Below are 21979 nucleotides of genomic sequence, written 5' to 3'. Positions count from 1 at the left end.
CAAAACATTCTTAGATTAGGATTAATTCTCCAGTTCCCAATACTTTCATTCTTTCCTCTTCAGCCTCCAGGAGTGCCCAGAATGAATTTAGTTCTATCAGAGGCCAGTTTTCCTTTGCTGTTTTGCAGCTTGCCAGGACTTCCACATAAATGAGTGCCATAAATTGCTATGCCAACTGCCTGTGTGAAAGGAGGATCTCAAATTGGGGAAGTGGAATAACTTCTGGAGCTTATTCCACATCCTGCACATTCTCCTACCTCATCCTATTAGTACCCCAAATCTTCATTCCTGGGGAACTTCTCCTAGGGACTTGTAATTGGAAGAGCTTATGTAGTAGAATAAAGACAGAGACAGAAATATTTTGTGGTAAAACCCAGCAACATTCTTATGAGGGCAACGAGCAAGTTGATAGATGCAGGGAAGTGAAAACTAAGGGATGCTAAGCATTTGGACTTGGGTAAAGGAGAAATCCCATAAACTCTGTAAGGGCTATCAGCTAGGTCCAGTGTTTAGAATTAGACTTTTCACTCTACCTACACTTTTCACATGTTCTGCTCCAGCCTCAATATACAATTAATTTTAAAGATCTTCTCTAACATTCTAGCCTCCTCTAGATTTAAGATCATTCAAGAGTTGCTGTACTCACAGTCTCTACCTCCTCTCTTTCCCCCACTCCCACTTGGCTTCTACCCATTCCCTAGAAACAATTCTCCCTAAGGTGACAACCTACCTGCTCGCAAATCCAATGTGTCTTTCAAAGTCCTTCTTACACTTGGAGCCTAACTTTTGGCACTATTGAACATGGTTTCCATGTTTTTGTTATTTTAGTTTTGGACCCATGTTCAGCTGTATCAGTGCTTACTCCTGGCTCTGTGCTCAGGGATCACTTCTGGCAGTGCTCAGCAGACTATATGAGGTGCCAGGGATGGAACCCAGTTGGGCTGCATGCAAGACAAGTGTCATAACTACTCTTCTATCGCTCTGGCCAGTAGCTTCCATTTGGAAATACATCCACTGGTTCCTAAGACTTGGATATCAATACATGTCTAGCTCTGTGTCCATGAGAATGCTAGAGATATGAGTAATTTTGACTAATTAATTAACTAGTAATTAATTATCAGAATGTTTTGGGTTAGCTCATGGCATTTGGTTGTTTTAGAAACACCTCTATCTCTTCAATCCTCCTGGTATCCTCCCTGTTTCTGCTCCTCTGTATCTACATGTTGGGTGTAAGGTGACTTTGTAGCTCCTCCCATTTATTTCTGTTACTTGCTTTGCCCAGCAAGTGGGACACAAAGAAACTTTAAAAGAGCATTAATCCTCTCCCCACCCTCCCTTGTCCCTTTGCCTTTATCTGAAAATATGCTCTGCTAACGCGCTGGAGGGTGAGACATTTTGAACAGAGCAAATTCTCTCTGTCCCCGTTGAGGTCATCCCAGACTTAGAATTCAGAGCTGACTTTTCTCTGCCAGCATGAGAGAAACCAGCCAAGACCAATTGAGCTGTTAAGTTGATCTTCTGTGAACTGCAGATTCGGAGGGAACCTACCAGAGACTGAAAAACTCACCCAGGGGGGTAGAGATTTATGAGCTGAATAAATATTTAGTGTTTGAAGTCACTATATTTGGGGATGGTTTATCTATTCATTTTGCTAGACTAAAACAGAAAAAAAAAAGACTACAGCCTGCTGGCTTAAACCACAGAAACAATTTTTTTTCCAAGTACTAGGGTAGAATAGAAGTTCAAGAGCATGATGTCAGTAGGTTTAGTGTATTCTGTGACTGCTCTCTTTGGCTCATATAGGGCTGTTCCTACAGTTCTACAGTTTCCTTATGTGCCCTTCCATATGTCCATGGGCATGTCTGTAGCCCCTCTGGGACCAAATTTTCTCTTTTAATAATACCAGTCAAATTAAGACCCAATTAAAATAATAAACTATTAAATTGAATCACCATGAGATACATAATTAAAAGTTGTTCATGATAATATCAGTTATATAATGTCCAAATACCCATCTTTCCCTTCACCAGTGCACATTTCCCACCACCAAAGCACCCAGTTTCTCTCCCAAGGTCCCCACTGCCTGTCTCTCTGGCAGATATTTTTCTATTTTTATTCTCTCTTTAAAGGTCTCACCTCCAAACACTCTTAATTATGAGGTGCTGGTATGAAGGTTTTAACAGATGGATTTTTTTTAGTTTTTGGGCCTCACCCAGTGATACTTAAGGTTATCCTGGCAGGGCTTAGAGGACTTATGAGATGCCAAGGATCGAACCTTGATCAGCCAGGTGCAAGGCAAGTAGACTTGCCCACAAGCTATCTCTCTGGCCCAACAGATGGATTTTTTTTGAGGACAACTTCAGCCCACCATAGCCTACACAATATCATCTTGTAGCCATAATAAGTTCTTGTTCTGTGCTATCAAAGGCAAAGCTAAAGATCAGGCTTTGCATGCTACTCACCTCTGTTTGCCTGCCTGGTTATCCAGGAATCATTGCTGAGAAAGAGTCCAAGGCCTCATGAGTATCTCTTTGGTGGTCCTAAATACTAAAAAAAAAAACTTTAAAAAAGAAAATACACCATACCTGACAGGAAATACAAAAACCAAAACCACAGCTCTGAGGGCCTATTAAAAAGAAAAGATCTTGAGGACAGAGCAATAACACAGTGTTTAATGCATTTGCCTTGCATATGATTAACCAGGTTCATTCCCCAGCATCCCATATTGTGCCCTGAGACTGCTAAGAGTGATTTCTGAGTGCAGAGCCAGGAGTAACCCCTGAGTACTGCTTGGTAACAAATAACAAAAAAGAACAAAAAAGAAAAAAAATCTCTTCAAGTAACTTCTCACAACATGAGCCAGCTCTTAAGTTTTTTTCTTAACTTTGTATGTGGGAACTTGCTTATACCGCCTTTACAACATTTGTATTTGAGAATAAAACTGCAAGTCTCTCAGGTTAGGACCTGTCCCCATCTCTAGCACCTATAACAATTTTACCAAAGACACGAGCCCAGAAAAGGGCACATTCCCTAAAAGAATCTTGGAATACAGTTGCCACAAAAATGAGGCACGAATTTCAAATGAGCAGAAGCAAACTAAGTCTCCTCCAAGCTCTGGCTCTTTCTCCTAAATTGATATATCCACTTTTCTCACCAGCCAAGAGAGAAGTAGTCCTGGTTAACGCTGGATAATAGGGTGAACATCAAAAGATTCTTGAACAACTGGAATAACGATATTAAGTTAAACAGTTAAATCAGTAGGGATTCACAAGAAGATCTATACCTGAATCCAAAGAAGTTAACAGCTGGTGTAAGACAAGGGAACAATGAAGAATCTCAGTGGTAACTCTTGTGGAAAACACAGTAAGAGTCAGCATGAGCCAACAGAGGGAGGAAATGGCCAAGGATAATGGAGTGGGGTGAGCTGTAGGAGGAATGAGGGAATCACATCTTTGCCTTCACGACTGTGGTTCTGTGTCATTTGTAGGGAATGTAAATAGACTGTCTATAGGTCAAATGTTCATTACAGAGTGGGCACTGTCCAGGGTACTTTGCCATCCCAGTTGGTCCATACAAGCAAATAATGTTATGATCCTTATATAGCAGTGGGATCAGTGAGCAAGGAGAGGTTAATGAACAGCCCCAGGTTACACGGCTTTGATCATGTCAGTTTAGACAAAGGCAATCTGAAGTGCAGAGCCTAAATTGTCAACTGCAAACTAGGCTGGCATATGGGGCATGAGATAATGGCACTCAGCTCTTTAGAGGATTGAGGCTGGGGAAGAAGTTCCTACCATATTCTGCAAATGTGCTAGGAGTTTTAATATGCAGCAGAGTGCTGCCTCCTGGAAGATCAGTATGCTAGTCTCCAATAGGAAAAGACAATCGGTGTCTGAATGTGTAACTGAAGAAATTTGGTCTTCGAGGACCTGAAAGAAAGGTAAATTCAAATATAGCTGAGAATGGGCAGGTAGTTGAAGATTGCCAGGATCAGCTTCCAAATGAGGAGTTGGTTAGAGTTGGTAGCAATGTAACTGCCTCAAAATAATGAGGGCTAAAGCAATAGTACAACAGGTAGGGCATTTGCCTTGCACACAGCCAACCTTAGTGTAATCCCTGGCACCCCATATGAGTCCTCGAGCCCATCAGGATTGATCCATGAGCTCAAAGCCAGGAATAAGCCTGAGCAAATTGGGTGTAGTCCAGAAACAAAAGATTATAAACATCCTCATGTTAAATCTAATAAGGAGAGCCAGAGAAGTAGCACAGGGATTTAGGTTCTTGCCCTAATCGGAGCAAAACCTTGAGGATCGCAGCATCTCACAAGGGATTCCTGGGGCTGGAAATCTCCGGCTCTACCCACCGATAGCCCAGGCACACAAAGCTGGGAGAATGCACACAGATCAACCCACGCGAGAAGGATGTGCAAGGGACCCCTCAACATGCCCTAAAAAAACAGGAAGCTCAAGGTATGGTGTACCAGCCATGCTGAGCTCAGCGCACGCGTGTTTTATTAAAAGGAAGTGTTTACCCGCCTGCTCCTGGCAGGGCTGCAGCGGCAGTTTATTAGGACTTCATTTAGAGTGTGAATTGTTGCTGGTTTATAAAAAGGCCCTGCAGAGCAGCTCCACCGGGATGGCCCCAATCCACAGTGCGGGGCATGCGAGGCTTTAACTAAATCATTGATTTCCCTCTGGAAGCAGCAGCTCGAAGCTGAGCCACTCATTTTGCTGCTTAGCTGCTGTCTTCTCTCACCTGGAGGGCAAAGGTGGTCAGATCGTCCACCCTTCCTTTCTGTCTCCATGCCTGTTCCCCCACATATGTCCAGCGTGTGCAGGCCAACAAAGAAATGCACACATACATGCTTGTGTGTGCACACCTAAGCACATGCATCCCAGCTCACGTGTAAACACACACATATAAGACCGCCAAGATAGCACATGCCATTCACATCGCTCAGAGCATGCATCATCTTGATACGTTGGCCAGAAAAAGGCGCAAAGGCTGGAAACGCTCTGATCCTGTGGAACATTCCAGAATATGCTGCTTGTGGATCCTTTGTTTAGTGACAGTCCCCGTTGGTGGTAACAGCTTCAACCCTAAAGTCAGAGTAGTTGGGTCCAAATGCCAGTTGGAAGGCAGGATCTTGTCAGACTGAGCAAATAATAATAAAGGAAAACACATGGTTCAATTTGCATATTAGACAAACAATGACTTGTTTGGTTGTTCTAAGTATTTTGGAGACAAGCCTCTCTGGAATTTACACATAACTCAGGGTCCTACATTCCATCTATTTAACAGTTCAGGCACTGACTTTCAAGTCTTTGTCCCCTCATCTGGAAAAGGATTCTTAGGGGACTTCTTAAAGGCAATGCCTGTGGGCTACTTGACTTAGGTCTTATCATGCCACTGTTATTTACTACTAGTGCCGTGTTACTACTATCAATACTGCATTTCATAGCATTCTGACTGCAGTCTGTTTCCAATATCACCTTTCCGTCCACCAGAGAAAGGGGTTGTCCCAATCATGCTATCCCCAATTCCTCCAAAGTGCCCTAGAACAGAGTAGGTGCTAGTAATATATGCTAATTAATTTACTTGTGTATCAGAAATAGTCAAGAAGCATTGAGCGAAAAATCAATGATCCCGGGAATATTTATCACAAAAGCAAGATTCCCAACTTTTAAAAAGAAAGAGCAAGACAGCCTATCTATTGACACAGATTTATGTGTTGCTGCAGTCAAGGCATTAAGAATTCCAGGGAGATAGTTAGCTGTGGTTCAAATTTTGCTTCCTTCTCTTCTTCCCATCTCTCAGATTTCTCATCTGTAAAATGGAAATGAGCATCTACCAACCTCATAATGTTCTTGCAAGTTTGTCCATGTAAAACCCTGGTTATAGTGCCAGGCACAAGGAACATAGGGATCAAGGTGTGCTGATTTGTCAGCCCTGCACGGTATCACCAGGGGAATGCAAGAAGGGGAAATCCCATGGGAGCTCGAGAAGGCACAAGACACCTTGTTCCCAACTTGTGTGCCAGCATGGGAGAACCCACCCGACACCAGGACTTCCTTAAGGAGAACAAGGGGCAGTTAGACAAGATGGGTCAACCCAGATACCAACATGACCAAACAGATACCAACAAATTATCAACATCTGAAATTTGTGCTTAGTGTCTTTCAATCTCCCCCCATTAGAACGCAGCTCAATGACAGCAGAAACTTAAATATTTTTATTGAAATATCTTAGACTACCTGCTATAGCATTATCAACCCACTGTCTAGGGAGGATTTTGAGGAAATAAGGATGAGAGGGATTTTTGTATACCAATCTGCTTTTTCCCTCTCTCTCACTCCTCAAACCCCTACCTTTCTCTCCTTCTGCGGTGAGTGTATGAATTAGAGCTAGCAGCAAACAGTCTAAGAAGTAAAGTCAGAAAATAAGGAAGAGAGATGATTCTCAGATATGACAGAAGGAAAAAGAATCTTCTCTCCTCTCTCAAACTCATTCATCCGACCTTCAACAAATACCTTTAGTTTAAAATAGTCTTTTTTTCCCCTTGCACTCAGAAATCACTCCTGGCAGACTTGGGATACCAGATGGTATGTCAGGGATCAAACCTGGGCTGGTCACATGCAAGGCAAATGCTTTATCCACTTGTTCTTGCTCTGGCCCCCCAAGTTGTCTTTTATTGAAGTAAGATGGCTTGAAATTATGTGGATGTTTGTGTTTAAAGTTACTGTACCACCATGAAAGTTCCATGATCTCTTTGCCATTGTTCTTAGGTCATTTTCAGTCTACCTAGTCCTTCCTCAGACTTTACCCCTGCTATGTAACCTTAGTTCTGTTGTTAGAGTTAAATGCTTTATTATAATTGGGCCCTATTCATCCTCTTCCTTCCTTTCTTGATATACCACCTATGAATGAGATCATTGGACAATAGTCCTCCCCTGAATTATTTCATTTAACCTGAACCCCTTTCATTTCATTCAAGTTGCAGCAAAATGCAAAAGTTCAGTATAATAGTGTAATAGTCCATTCAAAAATGTATTTATCGATCTACATAATTTGAAATTAAAATAATTAGGAATTATTATCCAACTCCCCCTGGGAAAATACAAAATACTCCTTAGACACCAAAATAATGAGGTTGATATACTTGAGATTTTAAAAATGCTGCATATCAATTTTGGGGTGACCATTGAGTATGTATAGGGTATACTCTTGCATTTGTTTTTTTATATCATTGAGAATATTCTTACAAGGATGCAAGTGAAACTAATCACATTGATTGCCTTACAAGAAAAAAATGTAGGGAGATGAATGATTCTAGAATGATATAGAATTCATATCATTGTATACCATGAGTTTTATTAACTAGTTTTCTATATACACCAGTGCTTCTCAAATAGTGGGGTACACCCCTGCTCTGTAAAGGGGGGCGCGTTTGATCTCGGCAAACACTGTCATAAGCCCCGTGTTGACGTCTCTGTATATCTCTGGAGCTGAGAGTCACTGTGTCCTGCTTCAAACCCCGCTTGGAAAAGCTATGCATTGCAAAACGTGCTCATTGTAGACATTCATCCAGACATCACCTCTGATTCAAAAATCAGCTCCAATTATTTGATATATTTTTTTGCAGGTTCAAGTTTTTTTTAATAAAGATACTATTTACAGTTGTGCGGGGAGGGGGGGTTGGCATGAAAAATGTTTTCTTCTTCCTAGGGGGGCATGACAGAATATAATTGGGAAGCACTGATATCCACCATTACTGTTTCTATTTGTAGAATTAAAATTTTGTCATGATTAAAAAACAAAATTTCTGAAAAAAATTATAAAGGCATTATAATCATTAGTAACCACTGGTAACACTGTGGTAAATATTTGACTGTTTTTTCCAATGTGTATTCCTCCTGTTTTCCCACCAAATGCCATTGTTTTGTATCCTGAGTCTTTTCTTCTCTATGTTCTCTAAGTTGGCACAGTTTCTCACATTATCAAAAGAGATTTCTGGGACCCAGAGCTGTGACTCAGCAGAGTACATGCCCTACAATGTGTGGTCCAGAATTGTATTCCTGGCACTGAAACAAAGTATGTGACCCCCAGCATCGTAATAATTGTGAACACTTAACACACCATGGCACTACAACGAGAATAGAAATAAAATCACTTTTACTTGGAGGGAGATTTGGGACATTGGTGGTGGGAATGTTGCACTGGTGAAGGGGGTGTTCTTTACATGACCGAAACCTAATCACAATCATATATGTAATTAAGATGCTTAAATAAAGAAAAAAATTTAAAAATCACTTTTACTGGGAGTAGAATCAATACTGCAACAGTGTATGTCTAAAACTCAACTATGAATAACTTTGCAAATCACCATGCTTTAATAAAATAAAAATTTTAGAAGATTATTTTTAAAAGTTGTCCCTTATTACAATCTTTGATTGCCATGGCAATAGCAGAGACATTCTATAATCAGTTATTGTTGGACATTAATGGTACTTGATTTTTTAACCACAATAAATATTTTGTATCTGCATCACAGACTACCCCTTTGTGAAATTCTTTTGCTGTGAAATTGCTAGGAAAAGGTTAAATGTATCTTCTATACCTGTGATAATACAAAGAAAATGTTTCAGCTGTATTCAGAAAAAAAGAGGAGACACAAAACATACAAAACAATTGTGGTTAAGTTTTGGACATACAGATGTACACATATATGTGTATATTTATGCATATAATGCACATTTCCTATCCATACAACTGTTTGGATAATAAAAAAATATGGAGAAAATATACACCTTAGAGTGAGCAATCCTTTTTCTGGGTTGATGGAAACAGGGGTCACTTTCATTTTCTATTATTAGCTTGTTTTTTAAAAGGTCTTCTTGTGGGGATACTGAAGCACTTACCCAGATTCCTGCTCTGAGACTTTGGGGGATTCTGATCCCCCAAATTCTTTCAATGTTTCCCTTAACAGATCTCAGCATTGCAGGCTTGTCCTTAGCTGCAAGAGTGACCTTCCTAGAACACAGGTACATGTTGGCAGACCAAGGCCTGGGTCATTGACTCAGTCTTAGAACTCTCCAGGGAGTAGTCAAGGCCTTGGCTGTGACTGTCTCATGACTCAGTTTCTCCCTCTACCTATCCTGCTTTCATGAAGGTCAGTCTACAATATTTCTGTTGAAAAGTTATTCCTTGATAAAGAGAAAAGCATATATATGTATACAGATACATATGTAATTATTGAGAAAGCATTGGTTTAAAAAAAACTGTGTTGGGCCCAGAGAGATGACTCAAGAAGGAGTGGAGTACATTCATTACATAGGAAGGCCCTGTTCAACCCTTGGCACTATATGGTCCAACCTGGGTGTAGCTTCTGAACACCATAAACAAAATCAAGAAGCCAAGATCTGGGGTCAGAGCAGTGGCACAATCAGTAAGGGGTTTACCTTGCACACGCTAACCTAGGACGGGCCGTGCTTCGATTCCTCAGTGTCCCATATATCCCCCAAGCCAGGAGTGATTTCTGAGCACATAGCCAGAAGTAACCACTGAGTGCCACTGGGTGTAGCCCCCAAAAGCAAATATATAAACATAGATAGATAGATAGATAGATAGATAGATAGATAGATAGATAGATAGATAGAGAGAGAGAGAGAGAGAGAGAGAGAAAGGAAGAACGGAAGAAAGAGAGAAGGAAGGAAGGAAAGAAGGAAGGAAGGAAGGAAGGAAGGAAGGAAGGAAGGAAGGAAGGAAGGAAGGAAGGAAGGAAGGAAGGAAGGAAGGAAGGAAGGAAGGAAGGAAGGAAGGAAGGAAGGAAGGAAGGAAGGAAGGAAGGAAGGAAGAAAAGCAAAAAAGAAAGCCAAGATTTTTGGAGTTCATCATTTAACAAGAAAAACACATAACTGGACTTTCTTTTGTTTGTTTGTGTTTGGGGGCCACAACTGGCAGTGCTCAGGGATTACTACTGACTCTGAATTCAGGGCTAACTCCTGGAAGTGCTCAGGGGACCATATGGGATGCCAAGGATCAAATCCAGGTCAAATACATGCAAGCAAATGTCCTACCCTCTGTAATATTGCTCCAGCTCCACAAATGGATATGATTCAGTCCTACTCAAATATGTCTTACCACATCACACTCAGTACTGAGCCAAAATCCCTTGGCCACAATCCACTGGTATTTCTCCTTGCTGCAGCTTCTTTTGCCCTCCTCTCATGAGGCCACCTGGGTTCTACATTTCAAGCCTAAGGATGGGGTTTCATTGACTTTCTCTGTTCCTTTGCTTTGTCTCCTTATATCATGCCTAGAAGTATTTGTCTTTCCCCCTCTGCTTGATTTCACTTGGCACGAGCCCCTCCAGCTCCATCTATGCTGTCACAAAAAGGCAAAATTTTATTTTTTTAATAGCTGTTTATAAACTAGTCTTCTTTTTTATTCACTAATCTATCATTGGGCACTTTGGTTGTTTCCAGATCTTGGCTATTGTGAATAACATTGTGATATGAATGTTAAATGTGTCAGTATCTTTCCTAACTCATGTTTTTGTCCTATTAGGAAAACTACCTATAAATGAAATGACTGGATTATATGGTGGTTCTATTTTTAATGTTCTGAGATATATCCTTACTGTTTTCCACAAAGACTGATCCAGCTTATGTTCCCCCAAAAGTGTATAAAGGTTCTTTTTCTCCTTTTTCTACCAGAATTTGTTTCCCAAGGAGAACTTTTAATTAACATAATCCTCATAAAAATGTCCTACTTTTTTGTATGTGTCCTGGACGATCTTACACTACAGAAAATTGTTTACTCGCCAAAGCAACTTATGAGATGTACTATGATATCTGCTCCCCAGGTGACACAGGGAAAGGAATAAGGACAATCAATCAATTAGTACTTTTTGTCTTCTAATAAGGTGCCTCATCCCATCCAGGCGACATTTTCATAACCCACTTGCCATCTTATGTGTGTTAAATGACTGATTGTCTGAAACTTGGAGATTTTAATCCCATCTATTAAGCCAGCAGGTCCAGTAATTCCCTGAATACAGTTTTATTGACTTTGTAAATCAGACTTGCCCACATCAGGGACTGTGACCAGGAGAGAGGTGTTTGTCTGTGAAATTGGCTGGACACAGACCATTGACTGTGATGATAACCAGTGATTTGTGGGGCCAGATAGACAAGCCACATGCACTAAGAAGATTAAAATATAACAAAACAAAAAGGTTCCATTACTGGGAATACTGGCAAAGGGCAGCAGGATATATATGATAAAAGATTTTTTTTAAAAACAACCTAATCCCAAGTCTGGAAGGAAGCCCAAAAGAGCACTTTGCTTCCTCTTAGTTGAGCCAAAGGAAAAGTGTGGAGATACTATGATAGCTAAGTAAACCAATTTCTGGAAGCCCTTTAGGAAAAAGTCAGAGAATGCTTGGGTTGGCCCTGCTTGACCCTATGGGACCAGTATTCACCTTCTGGCAGGAATAACTTATCAAAGGTGCAATAGCAGATCTAAACAGCTTCAAAAATGTTCTTTGGATGGACTTCTCCAAGACAGATGAAATCTAAGTGGTATGTCCCTTGTGCATTTTCTCATTTAATCTTTGCCACTCTCACTTCTTCCCACTACATTTCAGCCACAGCATTGTCTCCTTGCTGTTATTCCAATAACAATAGCACCTCCAGACCTGAGGGCCTTTGCCCTTGCTCTTTCCTCTGCCTTAATGCTATTCCAGCAGAGAATTGGTCTACCCAACACATTTTGCTCAGGTCTCTGGCAGATGTCACATCTTTAAAGAATCTTTCCTGGTCAACCTAAAATGCTCTTTCTCTATTCCTACATATCATTTTATCCATTCTTACTTATAATCATATTGTTTGTTGTGAACCAAAAACATAGTATTTATCACAGCTTATTCATGTTAAGCCTCACACCTCTAGAGAATAGGAATTTTTATCTCTGTTGTTCACTGCTGTTTTGCATATTGTCTAGAAAAGAAAATGCTCAGGGGCTGCAGAGATGGTATACAAAATCAAGAGTTAGCTCTGAAGAAAGAAAGGAAAGAAAGAAAGAAAGAAAGAAAGAAAGAAAGAAAGAAAGAAAGAAAGAAAGAAAGAAAGAAAGAAAGAAAGAAAGAAAGAAAGAAAGAAAGAAAGAAAGAAAGAAAGAAAGAAAGAAAGAAAGAAAGAAAGAAAGAAAGAAAGAAAGAAAGAAAGAAAGAAAGAAAGAAAGAAAGAAGAAAGAAGGAAGAAAGAAAGAAGGAAGAAAAGAAGGAAGAGGAAAGGAAGAAAGAGGAAAGATAGGAAGAGGAAAGGAAGGAAGGAAGAAAGAGATAAAGAGAAAGAAAGCAGGAAAGAAAGAAAGAAGAAAGAAAGAGTAAGAGGAGGGAGAAAGGGAGAAAGAAAGGGAGAGAGGGAGGAAGAAAGAAAGGGGAAGAGAGAAAGGAAGAAAGGGAGGGAGGAAGAAAGAGAAAAGAAGAGAGGAAGGAAGCAAGGAAGAGAAGAAAGGAAGGAAGGAACGAAGGAAGGAAAGAAGGAGGGAGGGAAGGAAGGAAGGAAAAGCATGTGTTCTGTCTCTGAACTGTCTCTCTGATGTGAATTTAAGAGATACATACACTTTTCAAGAGACCAGGCTAGTGCTTTCCAACAAGAAAAATATGCTAACCATAGAAAATTTTGAATTTCTAGTAGCCTCCATTTTTAAAAAGTAAACAGCTATATTATCTTAAGTATATGTTGTATTTAACTCAAGACGTTATAAATGCTACAATTTTAACTGGTAATATTTAAACATAATGAAAGAGACAGTTCACATTCCCTCACACGTCCAGAAAAGAGGACATTTTATTCTTAAGACACATTTCAATAAAAATGCTAAATTTTGTCACAGTTTATCTAATTTAGATTTTTATAAAATTCACAGTTAATAGAGCATATCAATATATTCAAGTTGTTTCAAATATGCTTTTAAAAGTTTTCCAATACTGTGCATAAATTTAAATTTACCATAATTAAAATTTTAATTAAATGTATTTATATCTTCTAGATAGGGGCTCCCGCCTTTTTAATAGAACCTTAGAACTTGAATCATTTTGTGTTGCCTCATATTTCTATGTCTTCCTACAAATTGAGAAAAGAAAAAGAAATGGATGGTACTGAGGGCCAGATGATATCAGGAGCATTGAGTAGGGAAAAACATAATCAGATCTAAATACCCAAGCCAAAGTCAAAGACAATAGAATCAAGAGAACCAAACTATATCAAGCTAAACACAAAATGGACCTGTTACACTAGTAGTCAAGGGGGCTAAGGGTGGAGGTTTGGGATGCATGCTGGGAACTATGGTGGAGGGAGGTCAACACTAAGGTGGGAATGGCCCTAATTCATGGTCACTATGTGTCTAAAATACAACTGTGAAAGACTTGTAATTTACAATGGTCTCAATTTAAAATAATTAAAAAAATTTTAATTAAAAATTAATTTACCATAAAGTCAGGGCTGGAGAGATACAGAAGGCATTTGCCTTACATGCAGCCAACTCTGGTTCAATCTCTAACATGCATATGGCTCCTCAAGCACCTCCAAAGATCACTCTTTCACACAGAATCAGAAGTAAACTCTACCACTGCCATGAGCAACCCCAAAGTCTCCCCTCAATAAGATTATTTAATAATTAAAAGTATGTTAGATACAAAACTTTCTTCACCGATTTCATCAGATACATCTCAAGTGTCCACAGCTACATGGAGCCAGTGGTTCTCAGCTAGAAGCTAGAAGGTAGAATAGATAACTTTGGTGCAGATCCGGAAAAGTAGATGACCAGCCAGCAAGTGGTATCACCTGGAAGACTTGGACCCAGAGATGGATACCATGTGTTGGGATTGACAGACTCACCCTTTCCATCTCTAGATCATTATGTGAAAAAGAAATCTTCACTCTACGGAACCCTAATTTAGTTTATTCATTTACATTAGCTTAGACTTGATCCTAACTGCTGTACAGTTAAGACTTCCAGAAACTTTCTATCTTGGCTTCAATTGTAAAAAGCAAGGATTGGTGTGGACTAGAGAGAAGTATAATGGTTAGAGCACTTGTTTTGCACTGTCAAGGGCTTGATTCCTGGCACCTCATATTGTTCCCCAACCTCTGCCATGAGTGATTCCTGAGAACAGATTCACAGGTAAGCCCTTAACACCTCTGTGTGAGCCAGAAATAAAGCAATGATTGGGTCAGTAGTAGACCTCAGAAGAGCACTAATTCTTGCATGTACGAAGACCTAGAATTGATCCCTGGCACTTCAAAAAATTGTAATTCAAAAACCAATAATTACTTTTAATTAAAAAAATTCAATGCCAGTACTTATCAACTGACATTTTTTTAGGAGAGTACATCAACCTCTCCTCAACATCTGATCCTGTTCTCCATCCACCATGTCAGCAAATGTTCAACTCTGGATGTGAGTGGAAGCCATTGATGGGTAAAGAATACTTTATATTAGACTCACACTCCTGATGCTTAAGGTAAAGTGTCAGTTTGATCTCATGAAAATTTTCCAGAGATCTGCTCAATCATTATGCTGGGTGTTACGTCCAAGGTATTTCTGGATGTGACTCATTTGACTCAGTAGACTGAGGAAAGTTGACTGCCCTTCTTAAAGTGGGCAGGCCTGGTGCAATGAGTGAAAGGTTTGGATAGAGTGAGGCTGAATCACCTACCAGTAAGAAGAAATTCCTCCTTCCTGGTTGAGGAACTGGGCCACCTTGAACTTGAATTGATACATAGGCTCCTCTATTCCATATATTACATGGCATCTCCTGCTCTCTGCTCTCTTTTCCTTGGCTGATCAGAAAGGTTACTACTGTTTCTGCCTTCTCCTTTACTCCCTTCCCTGGTCCCCATCTGGCTTAGTGTCAGCCCCATACTCAGATACTCAAGTCATCATTCCAGCATAATTTTAAATTCATCTCTACCTATTACCCAAATCAACCATTTTATTTTGGGGCCTACACCTAAATATCACTAAAAAATGTGGGGTTTTTTTGGTAAGAGTAACAAATATAAAAGATGAGAAATAAACGTGGATTCTTTCCCGGTCTTGCATACCAGCTTTCAGACTGGAGTTCTGTCAGCAGCAATCCTGGGAGTCAAACTTGTTGACTAACGATCTTGGAATATAGGAATCAATTATTCCACATAAGTAACAGACACCCTAGAACAGACAGACATGCCATTGGTTCAGATCCTAAGATGTATTGCAACACAGAATCCAATTATCTGTTCAATCTCTCTAGGCCTTGGTTTCCTCATCTGTAAAATGGAGGTATTAATAATCCTCTACAGAAGGCCAGTCATTCTTATAATTGTATTATCACAGCACAAGGACATTAATTATTGCCCAGGCTGAAAATTAAAACATGCTAACATGTACAGGATGACACTTAGAATTTAATTTCTGCAGCTTTATTTGACAACTACTCAGCATGCATACAACCATTTTTCCTCTCCCTTCCCTGTTAACCTCCATAGCTGATTGCTTAGAGCCCTCCCGATGGCCTCTTGCCCTCCAAATTAGCCCAGTCTCCTTGGAGTAGACCTAGCCTTTAATTTTATGGGGAAAATAATGACTTCCAAGGCATGAACTTTTTAATTAATTTTGTTTCATACTCCTGCTTCTGATCTTGTGCCCTCTTCCTCTGTAGGGATTCTGCATTCACTCTTTGCTCTGTTTTAGATTCCTAGCTTTTCCTGGTCTGACAACAGTTCTTTCTGCTAGAACCCCAAGCTGTGCCTTGGGGTCACCAAATTGTCAAAAGCTCTCTTCCTCCAGCTTCTTTCTACTGCCCTGTTGTCTTCACTCATCTCCTACCCACCTTCCTTCCCAGAATGATTTGCTTTTAAATTTTACATACTGACTACTATTTTCTTCCAGAAGAATTCAGGAAAAGAAAAGGACCATGCAGATTACAGAGTCAAGAATCTTCCAGATGGAGAAAGACCCTGGGGTGTGAATGTGCTTAGATTGGTGGAAGAATGTCAAGCCAGTATGGGTAAACTTGGGAGATGTGGATTTAGTAGTGAAGTCAGGAAAGAAGCTGGGGTCTGGATGCAGAGATATTGGTGTGGATTTTGAGGAAAGAAGGGTGTTGTGGAGATATTTTGAGCAAAGATGTAAGGTAGCCTGATTCCTATTTGAAAAGCTTGCTTTGGTAGAGAAGTCAGGACCAAAATAGAGAGGTCTTGAAGAAGGTTAGGCATTAATCTAAGCAAGAGAATATGAGATGCAAGAAGGCAGAAGAGTCCCCTTTGCTGCTCTAGGGATGTTGAGAAATCATATCCAGAAGTATTTGTGGCACTGGGTCTTCAGATGTGGACCAGAAAAAGCAAGAATCTTGAATAACTCTTTCCCCGCCCACCAAATATCCACCCACAGGTGGTACACACTGGCATGTAACAAGGACCTTCTATGCACATGGTGGTCAAGATTTGGAAAATCACATAGTGGAACAGATTTGCAAAAAAGAAACAGTGGAACAGAATGAGAACCAGCAGATTAGAGCAGAAAAGGAATGAAACGAGGGATGGAGTTGAATTCATTCCATCATGGCAGGCCTGTCACCACACCATCTCATGTTTGCATATTACTTTAGAACTAGGAAATTAGAGAAAGCATCACCAGGTAAGTGACCCCTGCCATCAAGACAAATGATCAGGCAATGGGAAAAGTCCTCAAAAAATGTAAACCAAAGAAAATAGAGTCTTTAATAAACTCAACAGAAGCAACATAAGAATTATTGGAGTCTCAGATACACAGGAAGAAAATCTTCATAAAGATTCAGCAGTCAAGTACATCATTGCAGAGAAACTCCCAGAGCTAATGAGTGCATGTAGCCAACCCAGCAAGAAAACTACCCCAAGACACATCCTAGTCACAATCATGAATCCCAAAGATAAGGATAGAATACTGAAAGCATCAAGATAAAAAGGCCTGAAGGCAATGGTGAGATATAGTGAAAAAAACTCAATAAAATGAATGCTTTGCTAAGAATATTTCACTTAGCCAGATTGACATACAGGATTAAAGGAAGGATACATAGCTTTATGGATAAACAGAAGCTCAGGCATTTTACAGATTCAAAATCAGCCCTAAAAGATAAAATGAAAGGTCTACTTTAAGACAAGACAGACCAACAAATACACCAAACTCCTACAAAAATATGACAATAAATCCCATGACAATTATCTCTCTCAATGTTAATGGACTAAGTGTACCAGTAAAGAGAGATACAGTGCAAAAATGAATAAAAAAGATGAATCCAAAGTTTTCTGCCTACAAGAAATATATCTAAATAGAACAAATATAATCTCAAAGTCCAAGGTTGAAGGACAACCATCCAAGCAAAAATGCCCTTAAAAAGGCTGGAGTGGCCATAATAATATCAGGTGACACAGACTTTAAACTTTAAAAAGTTATAAGGGACAGATGGACATTTCTTAATAATCAAAAGATATACAATGGAAAGAAATCACACTCCTAAATATATACACCCAATGAGGGATCAGCAACACTCATAGGAAAGGAAGAAAGGGCCTACATAAATAGTTTAGTGACACAGCATATACAATTGGAAAGTGATCAACAAAATAAACCAAAAATAAGAAGATGGAAGAAAATAATAGTTTAGAGCAGAAATCGATGAATTAGAAATCCACAAAAACAACCTGAAAGATCAATGAAAGTAAGAGTTGGTTCTTTGAAACAATAAACAAGATGGATAAATCACTATAAAAACTCACAAATAAATGGAGAGAAACTTAATAAACCAAATTAGAAATGAAAAGGATATTACTACAAATAATACAAAAGCTCAAAGGGTAATCAGAGACTACTTTGAGAAACTCTATGCCACAAAACAAGAGAACCTGAAAGAAATTGATAAATTCTTGGATTTTATTGCCTCTATAGTTGAACTAAGATGATCTCACATATTCGAACAATCCCATAACTATTGATAAAATTACAGTAGTAACAAAAATCTTCCCAAAAACAAAAGCCCAGGTCCAGATGGATTTCACTAATGAATTCTTTTGAACCTTTCAATAGAACCTACTACAAATCCTTTTCAAACTCTTCCAGGACACTGAAGAAACAGAAACACTCCTAAGATGTATTTTACGAAGCTAATATCACCCTGATACCAAAAGCAGACAGAGATACCATAAAAGAGAGAACTACAGACCAATCCCTGATAAACACAGATGCAAATATCCTCAACAAAATCCTTGCAAATAAGACCCAACACCTCATCAAGAAGGCTATAAACCATGACATGTATGTTTCATTCCAGAGATACAAGGATGGTTTAACATATATGAATAAATAAAAGAAATACACTGTATCAACAGAAGAAAAAATAAAAGAAACATATGATCAATAATGCAGATAATATGTTTTATAAATTTCAATACCCCTTTACAATAAAAAACTCTCAACAAGATTGGAATGGAAGAAACTTTTCTCAATATAGTCAAGGCCATTTACCATAATCCCATGGCATATATTATACTTAATGGAGATAAACTGAAAGCCTTTCCTCTAAAATCTGGCACGAGACAAGGCTTCCTCTTCTCATCACTCCTACTCAACATAGTACTGGAAGTACTTGCAGAGAAATTAGGCAAGAAAAAAGGGCATTCAGATAGGAAAGGAAGAAATAAAGTTCTCACTGTTCACAGATAACATGATACTATATACATAAAACTCTAGGAGTCCAGAGCAATAGCACAGTGGTAGGGCATTTGCTTTGCATACAGCTGACCCAGGACAGACCTGGCTTCAAACCCCAGGATCCCATATGGTTCCCCTGAATGATTTCAGAGCAAATAACCAGGAGTAACCCTTAAAAGTCACCAGGTATGGCCCCAAAACCAAAACAAACAAACTCTAAAGACTATGAAAAAGTTTCTAGAAACAGCAGATTTTTGTGTAGAAAAGTGGCAGGCAACAAAATTAAATGCAAAAAATCAATGGCCTTCTTATACATAAATAATTATAGAGAAGAAATAAATATTAAAAAGCAATCCCATTCACAATAGTGCCACAGAAAATCAAATACTTTGGAGTGAATTGAACTAAAGAGGCGAAGGACCTATATAAAGTAAACTACAAAACATTGCTTAAAGAAATAAAAGAGGACACAAGGAAATAGAAATATACCCTGTTTGTGAATTGGGAGGATTAACATAATTAAAATGACAATACTCTCCAAAGTACAAATTGTACAAATTTAATGAAATCCCTTTAAGGATACCCATGACATTCTTCAAAAAAGTGGATCAAACACTCCAGAAATTAATTTGGAACAATATATTCCACAAAGAGCTAAAGCAACTCTTAGTAAAAAGAAGATAGGAGGCATAGCTTTCCCTAACATTAAATTGTATTACAAAGCAACTGTAATTCAATTGTGTTTGTAGGGTATATTTCTATTAGTGGCATTGTTGTATTACATAGAAGTTCAAATTTCAGTTTTTTGAGGAATATACATAATGTTTTTCAGAAGGCTTAACTAGACAGCATTCCCACTAGCAGTGAATGAGAGTCTCAAATCAATGGAATACACTGGAGTATATAAAGAATAACCCTCAGACATACAATAAATTAATATTTTACAATGGGGAAAGAAATGCAAAATGGAGCAAGGAAAGCCTCTTTAACAAGTGATGTTGGAACAACTGGTCAGCCACATGCAAAAAAGTAAACACATCTCTATCTAACACTGTGAACAAATGTGAAGTCAAAATAGATTAAAGATATTAATATCAGAACAGAAACTATAAGTATATAGAAAAAAATGTAGGCTAAAACTCCATGACATTGAGACTAAAGGCATTTTTCAAGGAGGAAACACTACTGTCCAAACAAATGGTAGCAAAGAAAAACAAAAGGGACTAAATTAAACTAAGAAGCTTCTGCACCTCAAAGGAAATAGTGAGTAGGATACAAAAGCCACCTACAGAGTGGGAGAAACTATTCACCTAATACTTATCAGTCAAGGAGCTAATAACTAAGATATATAAGGTACTGACAGAACTTAACAAGAAAAATATCTAACCTCATCAAATAAATGAGAAGAAGAGGGGTTGGAGAGATAGCACAGCGGTAGGGTGTTTGCCTTGCATGTGGACAACCCAGAATAGACAGTGATTTGATTCCTGGCTTCCCATATGGTCCCCTGACCCTGGTAGGGCAATTTCTGAGCACAGAGCCAAGAGTAACCCCTGAGCAACACTGGGTGTGACCCAAAAAACCAAAAAAAAAAAATGGGGAGAAAAAATGAACAGACATTTCTTCAAGAAGAAATACAGATGGCCAAAAGGCACATGAAAATGTTCATCAGGGATATGCAAATCAAAACAAAAATCTCATGCCACAGAGACTGGCACACATCAAAAAGAACAAAAATAATCAGTACTGGCGTGGATGTGGGGAGAAAGAGACTCTCATTCACAGCTAGTGAGAATGCTGTCTAGTTAAGCCTTCTGAAAAACATTATGTATATTCCTCAAAAAAAATGGAATTTGAACTTCTATGTGATACAACAATACCACTAATAGGGATATACCCTACAAACACAAAAACACAACACTTCTGCACACCTATATTCATTGCAGCGCTATTTAAAATAGCCAGAATCTGGAAACAGCCCGGTGCCCGACAACAAATGAGTGGCAAAAGAAACTGTGGTATGTATACACAATGGAATACTATGTAGCTATTTGGAGAAATGAAGTCATAAAATTTGCCTATGCATGGATGGACATGAAAACTATTATGCTGTGAAGTGAGTCAGAGGGAGAGAGATATATATAAAGAAGGCTGGAAGGATCAGACCATTACATAAAACTTTCCACAAAGAGTGGTGAGTACAGTTAGGAAAATAACTACATTAACAACTATCATGACAATGATAGTGAGAGAGAGAAAAAAAAAAAAAAAAAACAGAACGCCTGTCCCAAAGACAGGCAGGAGGTGGGGAAGAAGAAAAATAGGAGACATTGGTGGCAGAAGTGTGGTACTGGTGAAGAGGGGGTGTACATTTTATGACTGAAACTTAACTATGAAAATGTTTGTAACCACAGTGTTTAAATTGCTTAAATAAAGAAATTATTTTTAAAAAATAAAAGAACTAGGAAGGTAATCACTAGAAGGAAGAGTTAACCCTGTATACATTGCAGGAGAGAAGTTAACACTGTGTTTAGAACATTGACAGCCTGAAACTCAACTATGAATAATTTTGTAAACCACTGTGAGTTAAATTAAAAAAAATTTAATTGGGGTGGAGGGATAGTGCAGAGAAACAGCATTATGTTACATGTTGCCAAATCCAGTTCAATCCTCAGCACCACTTACGGTCCCCCCAAATACCACCAAAAGTAAGCCTTGAGCACAACTTGATGTGGCTCCAACAAACAAAAAAATTAAAATTGATTATTTGTGAAATAGGAAGAATAGAAGGAAGTTGGTAGGAATATTGTTTTCATTAAAAGCCATTTTGTAGTGTCTTCCTCTTGCTTCCTGGCTTCCTCTTCTCTCTCTCTCTCTCTCTCTCTCTCTCTCTCTCTCTCTCTCTCTCCACTTTTTAAAAAAATTAGCATGTATATTTTTCATTAAAAATATTTAAGATTCTTCCATACTAGTAAATTTCACCGTAAGATTTCTTTTATCCTCTAATGTTCAACTGGTTCTATTTCTTTGTTTGTTTGGATTTCTTTATTTGTTTGGAATTTTTTAATTCTCTTTATTGGCATTATGTTGATCTTGCTATAAATATTTTAAAGAGCTTCGATAAAACTGATATGCTTTAGCACCCAAAAGACACTGTCTGTAAATGCCATTTATAAGCTCGTTTCCCTGTGACATATTTGGAATAAAATGGCTTTGTATTTAAGACCAAAGAAGCTTTTTGAAT

This window comes from Suncus etruscus, chromosome 15 (assembly GCF_024139225.1).
Source record: "Suncus etruscus isolate mSunEtr1 chromosome 15, mSunEtr1.pri.cur, whole genome shotgun sequence".
NCBI classification, from domain to species: domain Eukaryota; kingdom Metazoa; phylum Chordata; class Mammalia; order Eulipotyphla; family Soricidae; genus Suncus; species Suncus etruscus.
The sequence above is the reverse complement of the archived record's forward strand: the minus strand, read 5'-3'. Positions refer to the sequence as shown.